Source organism: Tachypleus tridentatus, chromosome 2, assembly GCF_004210375.1.
Source record: "Tachypleus tridentatus isolate NWPU-2018 chromosome 2, ASM421037v1, whole genome shotgun sequence".
Classification (NCBI taxonomy): Eukaryota; Metazoa; Arthropoda; class Merostomata; order Xiphosura; family Limulidae; genus Tachypleus; species Tachypleus tridentatus.
The window spans coordinates 81,430,295-81,448,898 of NC_134826.1; the positions used below are offsets into that span (position 1 = coordinate 81,430,295).

The 18,604-nt window shown below is 33.0% G+C and overlaps 1 long non-coding RNA gene across 2 annotated transcripts; it reads right to left on the reverse strand.

The window, feature by feature from the left end:
• Nucleotides 1-499: 499 nt before the first annotated feature.
• Nucleotides 500-17,666, reverse strand: LOC143244347 (uncharacterized). 2 transcript variants are annotated; one of them, XR_013025038.1, is made up of 3 exons: nt 17,531-17,666; nt 17,205-17,413; nt 500-2,657 (listed from the first exon to the last, which is right to left on the reverse strand). It is a non-coding gene; the product is annotated as an uncharacterized LOC143244347 (long non-coding RNA). The 2 variants fall into 2 exon arrangements; XR_013025037.1 differs by having other exon boundaries at nt 791-2,657; nt 17,228-17,413.
• Nucleotides 17,667-18,604: the final 938 nt, after the last annotated feature.

Below are 18,604 nucleotides of genomic sequence, written 5' to 3' on the forward strand. Positions count from 1 at the left end.
CCGAGAAAACCTATTCTTCTTACAATTTTTATTTTAAAACGATAACTGAGAAAACCTATTCTTCTTACAATTGTTATTTTAAAACGATAACTGAGAAAACCTATTCTTCTTACAATTGTTATTTTAAAACGATAACTGAGAAAACCTATTCTGCTTACAATTGTTATTTTAAAAACGATAACTGAGAAAACCTATTCTTCTTACAATTGTTATTTTAAAAACGATAACTGAGAAAACGTATTCTGCTTACAATTGTTATTTTAAAAACGATAACTGAGAAAACCTATTCTTCTTACAATTGTTATTTTAAAAACGATAACTGAGAAAACCTATTCTTCTTACAATTGTTATTTTAAAAACGATAACTGAGAAAACCTATTCTTCTTACAATTGTTATTTTAAAAACGATAACTGAGAAAACGTATTCTGCTTACAATTGTTATTTTAAAAACGATAACTGAGAAAACGTATTCTTCTTACAATTGTGTTTACAAAAAACTTTTTCTTTCTTTGTTTAACCCTATTCTCATATTATTGAACTATATAGAGGATTTCAATAATATGTAAATATTGTGGGGTTACGTTCAAACCTTAATTTTTGTTATCTAAAAGGATAAAAACAACCTCAGCACTTTCATAGTTATTATTTTCAGATCCATCCATTTATTATCTTATTTTATATCATTTGTTTCAGTTATGTTAGAAACGATAATATAACTGTAACTATAGCTAAATAGTTGTTTTGAAATATATTGTGAAAGAGAAACAAGTAAACCACTGCTAAATAATATTTCACTTGTGTAAGAAGATTTACAGTGGCCGGTCGTTTATTATAAAAATAATAGGTATATACAGAAACAATCCCATTTACGATAAGTTCCAAGAAAATTACAAAGATATCATGCTATTTCTATCTTTTGACATTTTTCACTATTGCTAAATCTCGTTGTAAAACAGAATTTTGCCTTTGACACAATACATACTAGTCCTCAAAAGAATAAAATTATTTATAAAAGTCGTGTCAATTTACAATCTTCTTTCATATTTTCCTCATTTTCGTATGGTTTGTTAACATGATTTATGATTGATAAAATAAATCAATAAAATGATTGACGATTTAATTATAGTTATGTGCTCTAGATTTTGAACCAGATAAATTGAAACTATAATTCTGGTTCCATTTATTAAAATGAGACATCAAAGATTTGAAACATTATGTATACATTTCAAAATACTTTAAACAAAATATAAATGGCATAATATATATAAAATTACCTACAACAACAGATAAGCTAAAGAGTTTGGCGAATGAATACCACAACAGTGACAGACTTAGCTACACGATATTAATGAAGTACAACAGTATGGTAGTGTATTCAGACATTTAATAAACTAGAATAATAATGCAGTAATAGATTTTATAATGGGGCAATATATAGCCATATAAAAACATATGACTGAATGCCAAATAAGTAAAAAAATGTGGGTTCTTTTAAAAATAAATGTTGGTTACAATAAAACACAATTTAATGTATCTCCAGTATTACATTTTAACAAATTAGAACATTTCTCATTAACGAATAAAATTTTACAAAACTATTTTTCCTGATGCTGACTGAGAATACCAACAATCTTTATTCCTTCTAATAACTTCAAAAAGGATATTTTTTATTAAAGAAAAAAGGAAATTACATAATGATTTATAATATAAAAAACCTTATTGTAACAGTACGTTGACAGTGCACATTTGCAATAGTAATAATACTTTACTGAATGCAGTTCACATTTCGTAAATTACATGGCAGGGCAGTCAAGACGTAGGTTATCTTAAAGAGTTTGTTTTCAATGTACAAATAAAATATCGAGAAAGTAGACTTTAAGAAACAAAAAGAAAGAAACATTTAAAATAATTTTATTTTTATGAAACAGCTTGAATTTTCAGACAAATGCTAGCTTTGTGAATTAGAAATTAATGTCTGATTTTACTTTACTTGATTTCATTTCTTAGTACCAAACCTTTCCGCTTATACATAGTGAACATGTATTTCCTTAATTATATATAATTTTTGAGTGGAACGTTATACTTGCTTGACTCAAGGGTATTAAGACATTTGTGAATAGAGTTATTATACTGTTTACGCTATAAATAACAAATAAGAACAAAAATAGACATTTAAAATATGCATAAGTACACAAAATCTTGATTAAATTTATTTGAAGACACTTAAATAAATATTTAATTAAAACATTTTTTCAGCCTTACTCAGGCTCTAATCCTACTTATTGATAGAAAAGTTAGGTAAGAGATAGTTTTCCGTCCACATTACGCAGGTTCCGCCATATAGAGGGCCGTTTATAAGAGAAATCTTATGATAATGTTGCAAATTTTTGATAATGTTGGCTTGTACAGGTTTCGCCCTATGCGGTTTCCGGCTTAGACAGCTTTTACTGCATTTCGATGTTCTTTTGGTTAAGAATTTCAGTGGGGCCGAACATGGCAGCTGTGTGGGCATGCGTGGGATGGGGTTATCAATTTTGTGCACGCACAGTGAGTTGGGGCGGAGGCGGAAAGTGTGGGTTGTTGGAATGATCATCGCTCCAGGGTATTTGTATCATCCAGGAGGAACCACCTCATCTTTGCTGGTCCACGAAGTAATCTAAAAATAGAATTAAAACGTTCTTTCAGTCACTAGAGTTATTTTTGTATGTACAAATAACATGCCTGTGGTTAAAATTCGTATTTTAGGATTTTATTTATATTTCAAAAGAAGAAAGTATTTTCTCTTTCTCATAAAATGTAGTAAGTGGGTTTCCAAAATCACTTTACTATCACGATATTCTCAATAAGCTAGTAAAATATGCCACAATTATAAATCGTACGTCAACTAATGAAAAACAAGTACAAGTTTATGGCAGGAATAAGTAACCTCCCAAAACGGATTTTCTTTTTCTTCCTTTCTGTTACCTCTTTGTTACGTTTCTTTGATAACAAGTTTAACATGCTACTTGCACGATTCTAGTCAACTAGATATTACCAGCTGAAACTTAGTGGCTCATGTCAAATTCTTTTTTAATTCAAAAGAACACTCCGACATCTCCTAATTCACTTTTGATGAAACTAAAAATTAGAAGAAAATGAATAAAGATTGTTAAGAGAACACAAAACTGTATAAATGGTAACAAAAATTCAATTATCCCATAAAACCTTAAATAGAACTTAATGAGGTAATGTTTACAAATCAATAGAAATGTACTATAATTCATAAAAATAATGTGTATATTCGGCTTAAAATACATTAAATAAGACAAATAGATAAGAAGGATCTCATTATCAGCAACAAATGAGCTACAGCTGTCCCTTTGAAAACAAACTTTGAGGAACAGTGAGATTAAATTTCGTACTTAAGGAACACAGACAGTGGAATATTCATCATAATAAGCAACATATTTTTGAAAAATATATAGTTTAAACAATGTGACAAGACTCGAACTCTACTGGCTTTATTTTGTTCTCTAAGTTTCCAATTATTACTTATGGTACTGTATTTTCTCTACTGCCCTAAACAACCTTTTGATCTTTATAACATGGTACTGTCTTATTTTAATAATTGTCCAGTTACCTAGTTTATCACCGAATTATAATTCTAGTTTACTAAATATTCAATTTTCAAATCTGGTGTCGTACTTTCTATTTCATTCGTGTGGTGTGGCGAAATATATTTCTATTCATTCACATGATTTCTATAGTGGTTGTTCTTCAATTATGTTAGGCCTACTTAGCTCTGTTTTCAATGTCTAAATCCGGTGCTTCTACTGTTTTTCTATTTTCTATTATAGTGAGAAACAAACTTTACTACTACTTATTAATAACCACTGAAAAACATTACTTATAGAAAATTATTTACAACTAAATCCAAATAAACAGAAAACCTTTATTACGAATACAATGAACAAATGTGACACACCAGAAATAAAATAAGAATTGAATCAAAGATACAGAATGTCATGTTTTAAGAAGCAAAGTGAATATATGAGACCTAGTAATTTCAAAGCCAATTCAATAAGAAATGCAGCATCTTCCCTCATGGCAGATGCATTGGCAAAAACTTATCTTCAACCGTGAGGTCAGCAATAGTAAATATTAAGCTAGCTTTCAAAGTTCTAGGTATGGCAATATATATCAGTTCCCTTAGAAAGATTATCTGTCCATGATACTGAAATGCAAAATAAGGCAAATTTGAATCGTTCAAAGTTCTGGTATATTTTTAGATTAAGGGAAGAGAGGTGGTCATAAGGCACAGATATGGCCATGAATTTTGATTTCAGGCATTGGTCAAAGAACATTTATATGGGCCTCAGTCACATGTACACTACAACATTCATGGAACACTGACCCTTAAAGTTCTCCGATTCTCTAGGCTTCTGTAGATCTCTGACTAGCTAAATGTAGCAGTGCTGAATTCTGTTGTCCACACTTAATTTGTAAATCAATGGACTAATCTTCCAGAGTATGAGGTACAGACCAATCCAGCCACGTAAGTTGCATCTACATTATCGGTATATAGTATAAACATACCCAGTCTTCATATTGGAATATCCTATCTTATGGCATCTTCTCACAGCACTTCTGCCTTTGAGTGGCTTTTTCCAGTTGTTGTAAGACAACAACTCATGACCATCAACAATTATAGATTTTAAACACCTCAAGTATTCCTTTAAATACACTGGTATTTCTTCACATGGAGGAAGACCGTACATAACTTCAATGCACAACATTGGTGTGAATACTGTGCTGTGTGAAATGTACAGAGCATGTTCAAAAAATACTGTATACCTTTGATCAGTAGTTCTGTACACCATAATTTTGTAATGACAGGTACTAACAAACTTTCTAAATATCTGTCAACTCATAAGGCTGGGAGTGATAAGGTGAAATGGATGTTTTCACAACACTTAACAATTCACACAATTAACAGAAAGCTAATTTTAAAATTGCCTCCCTGATACACGTGGATTTATACCAGTGCTCTGGACCATCTTACCTATTACTCTACTAATACATCAGCAGTGACTACGCCTATGTATTAACCAATAGATTATCCATCAAAGCCACTTTGTGAAGCAGTCGATAATGCCAACTATGAACCTATGACTTCTTTCAGCCTCCAGACTATCACCTGTAGATAAAATCAAAATACTCTATTGATAAAACACAATTAAAGTACAACCTTCCTGCAGTTGTATGCTCATATGTGCTACACTTCTTCATGCGTATTGGGTTGGGTTTAAATGGCAAGGTGCACCCATACCAGGTCTTGGTCCTTCAGTTGATAGTCTGAAAACTTCAGATGCGTTAATTATGGTATCCATTTATTAATGAAATCTCCTACTTGTCTCTACATTTCTATGTCTAAAATGAGATGGGTCTTAAATTCCACTCATGTCTATGTAAAAAACGGCTGGTGTGGGTTGAGAAAATTTTTTATGTAGAGGAGCGAACAATGTTTCGACATTCTGAAATTTTCAGGTAATTACGTCATCATCATTACCTCCCTCTAGCAAACATCTAAGTTAAATATTAAAAATACAGCTTACAACATTATATTACATCAAGATGACCAAATTTTGAAAAGCAAAACATAAATAGAGAAAAGAAATGTAGCCCTACTATTATAATTCTAGATACAGGCAGTGCTGTAAAAGGTTATTGCATTAGAAACAGTTGTGATTTTCTGACAAATATTTTTTCTTTTGTTTTTTAGGCTTTTTATTGTTCTATAAAGAAGATAAAAACGTTCCATAACATATTCAAAATAATAGGTTTGACGGTTCCACTTGTGTCGTTACATAATGTTGCTATATTTACGCTATTTATAACAATAATGAAACAGGCTGAATGTTTGTTCCTGATCTATTCCTACCGCAAACTTTATAATAAATAAAGTATATATAAGGAAAAGACGTTTCGGGTCGATTTTTTAATCAAGTCCACTTCAGGAAACATTTTTCTCCTGAAAACAGCATTTGATGTGACTTTTTTCCCTACGGCAACAACTGCCTTTTAACAGTTAAAGTTAACGTGTCAGTGAAGTCAAACTCGATACAAATGAACAAACAATAAAATATCAACAGGAAAGAAATGAAAATTAATTATTTAAGTCTTTTAACATAACATTTTGTAACTGATGAAATCCAATTTAAGTATTTAATTGTCCTTTAATTCAAAGACAATTTAACACAATATTTTTATTTGCTATAATCTTTTGGAATTACATTTGAATTAAAACTACCTTTAAATATCAGTAATCACTGAAATAAAGTTAATTAGAATAAACTGCTTAAAACTTATAAACTACGCTGATCTGTGTCTTATGTCGAATAACTACGTTTAAAAAAAGTTCAATTTCTGGCTGCAAAAGTTTGAAATATTTCCTTTAGACAGGGGTTTCTTCTCCAGAGACATCTCTTGTCATTAGGCTACCAATTAAGTATCTCACCCTTATAAAACCATAGATGTAAAATAAGTTAACAACTGTGTTTTCTATCCCATAGTTACTTCCACTTCTTACTATAAATATACATACGTACTGTTAATACGGTTGTTTATAGGATGTCATGATTTGTTAAAAGCTAGTGTGTATTTAGGTGTTGCAGCTCCCTCATTTCTGATTTGTTAATCCTTGCCTAAAAATCGAATATATTGTGTTAACTAGATAATTATAATAAATTATACTTATCATAAGACATTATGTTAGGCTTATTATATTTTAAACAGTACTTTCTTAATCTAGTCCTTCAGGAATTTTGAAGAATTAAAAGAGTCCATAATAATAATATTTAAAACCACTACTACGTTCGTTTTGGATTGAGCGAAACGCATCGTCGGCAATGAACAGGAAAGAATATAGTGCGGTTGAAATACCGTTATCCTTATAGACTTTTCTAATTCTTGAAAACCCCTAATGAACGGATTAAGAATGTGGTGTTAAATATACAATAAGTATACCATAATATCTTATAAGTGTAAATGATTATAATAATACTTCACCAGCTTGCAAAAGATTTCACACTAAAAATGTTGTTGAATAAAAAATTGTTGAACATTACATTTTATTATCTTACACTGTTTGTCTGCATTATGTGTCAAGAGAGCGTGGATCGTGATTCTATTGAAAGTGAACATAAATATGAATATTTTCGTTGGTTTTGCTGTCTTAAGATTAGAAGTGGGCACCTGCCTTAGATAACTTTTAAAGTCGAGTTTCTCCTCCCAAAGATAGCACTTTTATAGTTCATCACTATAAGCATCAAAATGGTAAAATACTGTAAATATTGTTTTCTCGTTATTCAGTCCAAAAAGTCGCACAGCTCCACTGTGGTTGCAAATGTTCTTGTCCAGTTGTCCTTCCTTAGGTCAGAAGTTCAAAATTAAAAATGGCTACACTTGAACCCTCGAGGTCTGTGATCTAACCGACCGTTTAGCCTATATCTGGCATGTTTGAACATTTTAATTTCATTGTCTTTTTCGGGAAGAAAAGAAACCCAGTCACAGAAATATGACTGGAATCTAATTGGCACTCCGATTTAAAAAAAAATGATTATCATTTAAATACTTACATATCAAAGTCCACTTTTGGTAACTTTCTAAAATATAAACTGGTTTAATCATATACACATGACAAATTTCACGATTTTTAATAACAAAGTTTTTAAAACCAGCATCTGATCCACCACAAGTTGTTTTCGGACTGTGTTCTAAGAAATACCTTGCTGTAAGAATTTAAGTTTCACCTTGATTTTGCCTGGGAAATTTTACTTCTATATTTATCTTTTTTATTGACTGCGTGAAGACAATAATTTACTTGAGATTTTGTACACCTAAACTAGTTTTGCCACATGTTTAGATGTTGGCCTCAACAGAGGATCATTTTGATCAACTTTCTCTATCCCCTTTAGTTGGTTATTCGAGTTTGTGAGGATTTAGGGATTCCTCCAATTGTATTTAACTCTACTCCTGTCTGGTTGGTGAAAAGGACAACAAGTGACTACTTGGTTTTTCTTCTTTGTAATATTGCTATTCATACTAAAAGATTTGCAGTTAAGATACAGAGGACGAGTTGATGATTTTTGTTGATATCTGCCTCAGTCAGATTGTCTTTTTCAGTTCTTTGTTTGGTTTCCTGGCTTGTTTGCTCTGGTGATTTATTGAGTAGAAATGCTTAATTAGAAAAGGTTTTTTTTTACGTTTTCTGCCCTCAGGGTGTTATGTGAAGCTCCTTTTCTCCATTACATGTTGTTTACTGGAGTTCCAGAAATGTTAATATCATGAATTGATACAGCCCGTATACATTTTTCTTTATTGTCTTTGGCTTCTTGTCTTTCATCAGCATCTGGCACTAATTTGGGAGTATTGGCCCTTATTGTTTCTCAATCTCACCTGTTTCCCAGGTCTATTGGTTCCCACAATAGATTCCTTTCTCTTGAGGCTCTTCAGCTTGGGCAGACTGACAACAACAGTGTTAGTGACTATTCCATGGACATCTAAACTTCTTTTACCAGGGATCCACCATTATCTGCCCAACCTGTTGCTTTTAACCTCCAAGAGAATCACAGTAAATGGAGCTTTATTCCCAGGCTATTAGAGTTATTAGTCAAAAGGGCAGTAGAGAAAGTGAGTCCTGTTCTTTAGAGATTTTATTTCTATTTATTCAGTATAACCAAGAAGACATGAGATTGGCATTCAGTTATTGTTTTGTCTCAGCTCAACCAGTTTTTAGATTCTCCTCACTTTACAATGTATTCCTTTTTCAACCTACTATGACACTTTGCACCAGGGCTCTGGATAATCAAATTCGATGTTACTGACACTTATTCCAACAGCAGAATCTTCCTGTAAGTTTCTCATATTTGTGCACAAGGGTCAGGTGCTGCAATTCAGGGCTTTACCTTCTGGTCTTGCAGCAGCACTTTATATCTTCTGCAGAGTTGTTCAAGTTTTTCTTATTGGCTACATTCCTTGGGCCTGTGCACATATCATTATATAGATGACTGGCTCCTTCTGGCTCCATTTAGTCAACCAATAGAACAACACACTCAGATTCTCTTTTCAGAAGCCATAAATGGGCTTAGTTATCAGTTGGAAGAAATCCATTCTGTTATCAGTGCAATATCTTGTTCATCTGGGTATGTTTTTCAATACTCACATAAGTCACACTCAACCAACCCCTTTCAGGCTTTTACTTGTCTCCATCTCCTTCTGTGTGGATGGTTTTATCTTTTTTAGGGATTTGATAATCCTTCAAGCCTTTCATTCCTTTGAGATAAGCACATATGAGGTCCCTTCAGTGGTCATTGTACAGTTAATGGATCATGCATTCTAGTCCTTTGGATCATCCTGCCTCATTACCCAAAAGCGAAATTGTCAATTGAAAAGGTGGTTAGATTGGAACAATCCACTATTGGGGTACCCATTCCACCATCTTGTCCTGAGATCCATCAATTCACAGATCCATCTCTTCAGGGATTGGGGACTTATATTCAAGATCAGGAGCTCCAGGGTATTTGGACAGGAGACGAGTCTACCCACCACGTCAGATTCTCGAAATTTTTGCAGTACACTGGGCAATGGTTCAAGGTCTGTCTTGGTGGGAAACTTTTTCATGATACATTTTGACAATTCCACAGTAGTAACTCAGATTTCTTGTCAAAGAGGCATGTATTCTCAAAACCTTTATTTGTGTAGCTTGGATCTTCTCTACTGGGCTTATTCCCATTGTATTAGTGTTTTAGCATGTTGTGTTCTAGGATTGATGAATTTAATTACAGATTACTTGTTTTGACCCAATCGGTCGATGCCTTTGAAACTCATTGGAATTCTCAGCTGGAGTTGTTTTGGTCTCATATACCTCAAGCATAGGCAGTAGATGTGTTCAGTTAAGACTGGACAGGTTTATATCTCTATGCCTTTCCTCCAAATTGGTTATTATCCTGGGTTTTTAATATGGTTTGTTCTACTCCTTGTTAAGTTCTCTTTGTTGCACCTTAATGGCCACCTCATGTGTGGTTTCCATTTTTTCAGAAATTACAGGAATGTTCACCTCTAACTTTTCCACATTGGCCTTCTCTGTTGAGACAATCTCAAACAGACATTCTCCACCTAGATGTTCTGAAACTCAATCTTCATGCTTGGAAATTATGAAGTACTTTGCCCAACATAAGGGTTTGACATCTAAGATTTCTCTCTTTTTTTAACTAAATCTCTATGCATGCCAACCATTGCAGTTTACCCACAGAAATGGAATACTTATTGTCAGTGGCATATTAAAAAGAATTTAAACCCTCTACTTTCTAAAGAATCAACCATATCCTGTTTTATGACTTGAGTGTTTGAGAGAGGTCTTGCTTCATCTATGGTGACTTTGTATAAGACATCCTTATCCACTATTTTTTTGGTATTCCAAATATCAGAAGGTTTTTTTTATACCCCAGTACTATCAGGTCTATTCAAATCCTTTCCTATTCTTTGTGCCCAAATGACCTTTTAAATTAGTGATTTGTGGTTTTACAGTTGTTTTAGATGCTTTGTATTTGAGCTTTTAGATATGGGTTCTTTATTTAATCTTTCTCTCAAATTGTATTTTCTATTGTTATTGGTTTGTGGACATCATTGATTGGAGTTGTTTGCAATCCACATGCATCAGACTTTTTGTCATTCTACATTTGCCCATGTTTACCCCAGTAGGTCTTTTATTTCCAAGATTCTGACAGTCATGGAAGGGGATAGATCCTTCTCACCAGTTCATTTCTCATTTTTATGTCTGCTTCAATCCTAATAATTTGTTATGTTCTGTCAGGGGTCTTAAGTGTTATGTGGTTTGTACTAACTCAGTTTGAGGTATTAGAAACTGATTATTAATTCATTTGTTTCATCTGTTTCCTGTGACTTATCTTTCATTACACTAATGAGGTGACTTCACAGATTGATTTACATGGAGAGGAATCTTTTGCATGTCACATCTCACCAGATTCATTGTGTCTCTATGTCATTAGCTGCCTGGTTTAATTGCCTTCTGGAAGACATTATGCAGGCTGGTATTTGGACCATTCCTAATATTTTTCTGTCTCATTATTTAATTGGTCTGTCAGCAGTTTCCTCTTCTGAGGGTTTTTGGTTACTTTCTATCACTATTTTGACCACATCTGTTAGACTTTAACGAGAGGTGAGTATTTTCCTGAATCATATGCTCTCTTATTTCCAAGGTCACTTTACTTTTCACTGGATCCCACTCTGTGATGAGTGGTGCCCAGGCAATTATATGCTTTCTTTTTATAAATTCTGCACTAGCAACCAATTTCACTATAATTACTACAGGTTGCAACAGGCTCTGTCCAAAGAGGTGTTCTGTAAGACCATCTATAAGCTAACAAGATGGTATTACCTTATTATTATGGAACACCACTCCTAGACTATCGTGAGTAAATCTAATGGGAATCTTGCCCACCCCTACTGATCTTCAGTTGGTTTGCTTTTAAAAATGTAGGTAACTTGATTCACCTGATGCACAGTTTTCAGAGCACTGTTTCTCAGAACTCCCCAATGTATATTAACCCCCTAGTTCTTACCATTCCCACTTTATAGTTGGTGGACAGAGGCTTTTCCTCCAGTGTTAGAGAGTGTGTTCCTCCACTCTTGGAAAAGAGAGGAGTGTTGGGGGCCTTCCTACTCATGTCTCTAGAGGTTTTTTCAGATGTTAGTAGAAGTGGAACCAGCCACTGATGGATCCTACTCATAATTCCTGCTAAGATTTGAAACTTTGCTATCTGATTGGTGCATGAATGGCCCTTCTCTTTCATCAGTGTTGGTTTCATATGTTGTTTATGGAAGAAAGTCCACTATTTCTTCATAATTCTGAACACAAAGTGGTCCTATCCTAGGTTTTTGGTTGAGCTCAGGTTCTATGTCCCCTCCATAATTCCAGGGGCAAGTAGAATACTCCTTGTTCATTTGGTTTGGTAGTGAGAATGAATCTTTGTAATTCCAGACCAGATGAGTCCTTTTCTTTGGTTGAGTGCAGTATACATCCCATCATTACGAGATTGGGGTGTTGCATTTCTACTTCATCAGGTGGAGGACAAAGTATGTCCACCTTTTTGTTGATTACATTCTTGTTATGCTTCTGGTGGTGTGAAAGAAATTGCTCTATGACTACAGGTTCAGATCTAATCAAAAGTGCATGTATATATATATAAATATACATAATACTGCAGTCCCATAGCCTTAGTCACTAACATGGGATATAGTACCATGACCTCTTAATTCCAACCTCAAGTTGTAGAACTTCAGCTATCCAGTTTCGACAAGCTGATACTTGTATTCCTGTTCTGGATGTAGTATGGTTCCCCCACTCTTATATTTATCTTGGTACAATCCTGTTCTATATAGATGCTTTCTTTATATATCATATCTGCACTGGCCCCTCCACCTTCTCAACGTGGGATTTTTGCTATATCTTGGAAATTAACATTCTTCTATTCATAAATTGTATTTCCAGTAATACCTACCTCCACTCACACTTTCTGCCCTACCTCCAAGTTAGAGTTGGTTTATGTCTTTAAAAAGTGATTATATTATCTGAATGAGGTGCTTTTATAGATAGAGGGTGCATTGAAGTTGATAGAGAATTTTGCAAATTAAAATTTGTGAAGGTCGTTGGAGTGTGGTATAAGATATTGGAGCATGCATGTTCAATGCTTAGATGGGCAGTGTAGAAACCCTGGAGATCAATAAGTAGTTATATTGTCAGTAGTTGTAAGTATTGTTGGAAATACTTTTCAGATTATGAATATATTAACTTTGTCAGTCTTTCCATGTTAGGGCTAATGTTTCCATGTCATTATAGTATGTAAATTTCAACACTATGGTAATGTTTCATTGATCCCTGTTGACAACTGAATGACCCAGATCTACAGTATCAAGAAGGCTCAATGAAAATAGAATATTTGGTCCTGTGGCATTTAAAATACCTTTACTTTTATCTCCCAGCTGTTATAAGGAGACTAAAACTCGCTAACATGTGCAAAAACTGGACTTTTGATGATTGGAAAAGGGTGTTATGGATGGATGAGTCCCAGTTTGAAATATTTAGTTCAAAGCCTAGGTTGTACTTTCAGCAGAAGTAGGATACTTACCTTGATGCATAGCACCTACAATGAAGCATAAGAGGAGACAGTGTAATGGTTTATGGGTGTTTTTCTGCTGAGGTGATAGGAGATATTATAAAATAGATGTAATAATGGGCAAGCACGAGTACAACCAGATACTGACACATCATGATATACCCAGTGATTTGGTAAAAGATTTTACTACCAAGACGATGATCCCAAATTTGGCACAAACCTATGTAGAAATTACTTAGCTAAGAAAGAAACTGCTGAAGTCATTCAAATGATGCAATGGTCCCACAGAGCCCTGATCTCAACCTAGTTAAGCAGATCTGGGATTTTATAAATCAAAAGCTTGACAAATGAAAAGTTACTTCCAGAAAAATTGTATGGGAATGTATTATAGACATTTAGAGTAAAATCCCAAAGAACATTTATTAAATGTATTACAAGAATGCCTGAAAGACTGTTTACAGTTATTAAAGAAAAAGAAAAATGCTTTAATATCAACTGTTTGCTGAACTCAAGCACTTCCAGTGAGTTTCTGTTGTACTAAATACAAATATTTTGATGTTTTCCCTTTCATTTACCTTCAAAACAGTTTAATAATACTAGAAAACAAACTTACATTAATTAATTTAAAAAGCTGATGTAATAGACATTGAACACACTGAATTTTATTATTATCTACAATGTCAAATTTAGTTAACTGTGTATTATGACATTTACATATGTGAATATTTTTTTCTACATTGTCAAATCTACTTCATGATGTGAAACACTTAATAAGGTTTGTTCCTACACTATCAAACTAAATAATGTTACAGTATGATATTTTCTGAACTATCAATTCTATATTCTTACTTTTCAGGCATTGATCATCACCTTTACTTCTAGTTTTGTTAATCAAATATTCTATTCAGTTTTCATTTCACCAGATGGATTACTGAATGGATTTCTGAACTTTACTCTGTCAGATTTCAAAGTCAGTGACATTTCTGTTGATATGAATATAATTCCTGAAACCAACACCAGTGTTGAATACTGTAAGCAAGTGTTAATTTTGTTTTATAGTTTTAAAGTAACAGAGCACAGAAAACAATGTATATGTGATTAAGAACCAGTTTCATGTCTCTTTAACCCTACTGACATGGGATATGAAAGTGAACAAGTTACAACCATTTTACATAGATTCAAACATTAACCCTACTGACATGGGATATCAAAGTGAACAAGTCGCAACTATTTTACATTGATTCAAACATTAATTAAATTACTTTTTATGATCTATGCATGTTGAAACAGACTAAAACAAAATCGTAGTACAACCATGGTTAAAAAAAATATTAAAACATAACAAAACTCCAGAATAAAACTTTTGAATAACTACAGATTTTACCACTCATATAAATACTGTTAGTAAGCCTAGTCCTCAGTGTTATTAATTTTAATAAATAAAGGAATTAGGAAAAAGAAGCAGAAGAATTTAAAAACTAATTTAAAAAAAGATATTTCAAATTTAAACTACTTCTTAAGATCAACTGTAATATTTGGCAATAATTCGAACTGTATCATCAACTAATTCATTTAAGTCAAGGAAGGATTTTTATGACATGGCCAGACCATGAGGGTACATCTCATGTTACTGGTTACTACCATAAATCCATCTGCTCTTTCACAACGTTAACGTACGTAACTCACCATTATGCGAAGCTTGTGTCAGTTTAATAATAGATACATACTTAACATCTACATGCTCTAGCTAGAAGGTAAGTTGACACTTTAACTAAAAGTTCATAGTTGAACTAAACAATAGAAGGAATAATAAAAAAACACTAAATAAAATTATAACAAAATAAAAGTGTTAATAAACTTTGTATAAAAACACAATTTATAATTTATTACATGCATTTTATTTTCTTGATTTCAATAACAAATGTTTAAATAAATCCTCAATCTGTACCTCACTTATATATATAAACCTAATTGTATGTTAGTTACAAATTAAAGTAGTTTTACAATTCTATTCAAGTGCATTATTTAATATTTTTTAATGTAATGTAATTATATAATTATTTATAGTGCTAAACAAAAATTTTATTATCCTTCTATAAAAAAATAATTATGAGAGATTTCATAACATTCACCACTAGTTCCATTTTTTATTCTAAAAGAAGTAACATTTGTACAAAATGTTTAATGTATTTTTTCATCAAGGAAAATGGAAGGATTGCTTCTAGATTCTGTTTTGTGTGCAGTACAAAAGTTATACATCTTCAAGAGATGAAACATTACTAACTTTATCTTCAGCAACATTTGAAACAACTACAACTACTCTTTTAATGACTGTATTTCAGGATTGATATGCAAATACTGTTTATTTAAAACACAATAGAACTTGAACACAGAACACTTTAATGTTGTTATTACTTTTCTGCTGGTAGAAATTTGTTAAAAATTCCCAGACATTGGAGTCACAAATTTCCAGCAAAATCTCCTCACCCAATATGATTTCAAAGGAACATCTTTTGGAAGGAAACTATAGAATTATTTTCTGACATTTATCTAGAATGTCAACTAGACATTCTACCAATTTTGCATCACAGCAAAATCTTCTCACCCAATATGATTTCAAAGGAACATCTTTTGGAAGGAAACTATAGAATTATTTTCTGACATTTATCTAGCTAACAAACATATATTTATCTTTGTGTTGACATTTAGAATTATCTTCCTTGCTTATGTAGAACTAACCTTAGACTTTCAAAGATTTTGTAAAAAATTATCTTTGTGTATGTGTATGTATCATCCCAAAAGACGTTATTTAACCAAAGTTTTCAAAACAAATATAGAGTGTGAATAGCTTTTATTAAATCACCTTTTACTTGTAATTTAAATTTTTTGAGAAAGCTAAAAACATATGTTTTGGTGTACATAAACCTACAGAACCAGTTGAGAAATACTGTATTAAATTTACTTCAGGGGAGTTGAAAACTTTTTAACATTTACTGCTACTGAAAATATATAAACATTACAACTATGTTCAGTTGTTTTTTATGAAACAACATAAATAGGCTATAATTGGTAGAACATTTTCATACAGCCAGGACAATCCTAGAATGTTTTTAAAATATTCAGTAGCATTTGAAAAGTTATCCTTCACAAAATGGATAAATTCATAATTTTTGTTATAAAACTATCATTTTTATTACAAAATTCTATAAGTGTTAGATTTCTTGTGGCTTTTGTTCATCCAGTACAGTGTTTTTCTAACTGTGTAACACTGATACTGTTCTGAATGGCTATACGTGCTCATTAGTAATTTAAGAACAATTCATCATTTAATCATTGTTCATAAAGTTTAATAATCTGTACAGGTTAAACAGTGTTATGTAAAAGGATCATGTTTTAAAAACTGCTCCAGTGAAACTTATTCTATAAAATAATTGTGTTACTTTTTTTTTTTTTAGATTGTTGTTTTTATCATCACTTAATTTGTTGGCTGATCCCTGACATTTTAAAGTCTCTGAAACATCAAATCAGACATGAAAATAACATCATCAGTAATATTATTGAAGAAGAACTAAGAAGAGGGAAGGATGGTGATGTTTGAAGTAGAGATACAACATGACTTCATAACATTGATTCACAGATTAATAGTATTTCACAGAATGCACTCAACAGAATCACAGCACATTCAGTTAATTGATATAAAAGCTAGTTTGTTGTGGTTGACTTTCAAACTTTCACCCTAACAACTTGATATTGTATTTTCAAATCTATGTATGTATTGATATTAACCTATAAGTTTTTCAAATTTAAACAGATTACTTGAAAGTTACATAGTTTTATAAAAAAAAAAAGTAAATGTGCTTTACCCACACTTAAATACAGTACTTTAAAATGGTTCTAGACTATATAAATATGAAAACCTTTGAATATTTCCCAGGTAGTTGTTTATTGATACTTAAAGATTTATTATGTGATATCTCTGACCACAAGTACTAAATGCCCCAAATATAATAAATTATTCATCATATTACCTTTAGTTCCAAAACACACTTACTCTCTCCAATCCTAGCAGACATTTTCATGGAAGACTTTGAAGAAACATCCTTTTCATCCACACCGATAAAACCAAGTTTCTCCAGACGTTATGTTGACGACACCTTCGTTATTCGGCACCACGGCCATGAAAACTTACCAGCCTTCATAGAACATTTCAATTCCATAGACAAGAGAATCCACTTCACTATGGAAATAGAGGTACAAAACAGTCTATCGTTTCTTGACATACTCATCAGCAAACAAACAATACAAATAACCACAACTGTATACAGAAAACCCACCCATAGAGACAGATACCTACACTTCCAGTCCTATCACCCAGGCCCGGCATGGCCTAGCGTGTTAAGGCGTGCGACTCGTAATCTGAGGGTCGCGAATTCGCATCCCCGTCGCGCCAAATATGCTCGCCCCCACGGCTAGGAGGGCGAGCCCAAGAGTTGGCGGTGGGTGGTGATGACTAGCTGCCTTCCCTCTAGTCTTACACTGCTAAATTAGGGATGGCTAGCACAGATAGCCCTCGAGTAGCTTTGTGCGAATTTCAAAAACAAAAACAAACCTATCATCCAAACTCGATAATGCGTGGTATAATCAATGCCTAAACAAGAGAGCAAAAACATTTGAGATAAGACATCTATCAAAGCAGAATGCTAAAAGATCGTAGAGAGTTTTAAACAGAATGGTTAAACCTTCTCCTTCAAAAACGTCTTGAAGAAGACCACAACAGAAATAAAAGATCAGAAAGTTACAACTACCACCATTTACCTACCACACCTACAACATTTCAGTGAAAAACTCGAACGCATAGCCAAATAATTCGACATAGAAGTCCGGTGGAAATTCTAGAATACCTTAAGGTCCATTCTGGTAAAAAACAAACAGCGACCTGGCAAAAATAATCTCATAAACGTCATCTATGAAATTCCGTGTTTCTGCAACACATTGGATAAAACAGGAAGAAAACTTGCGAGAATAATAAAAGAACATAAAGATAGTACAAGACTCATAAAAACACAAAATTCAGCTATTGCAAAGCACACCACGTCAACTGGACACAAAATAAACTGGGAGAAAACTAGAATCATCAACACAGACAAATTCTGGAAGACAAGAAAAATCAAAGAATTGTTTTATATTAACACTATTAAATCTTCACTTAACAGAGATTCCAGATCTCCGGCCCGGCATGGCCTAGCGCGTAAGGCGTGAGACTCGTAATCCGAGGGTCGCGGGTTCGCGCCCGCGTCGCGCTAAACATGCTCGCCCTCCCAGCCGTGGGGGTGTATAATGTGACAGTCAATCCCACTATTCGTTGGTAAAGAGTAGCCCAAGAGTTGGCGGTGGGTGGTGATGACTAGCTGCCTTCCCTCTAGTCTTA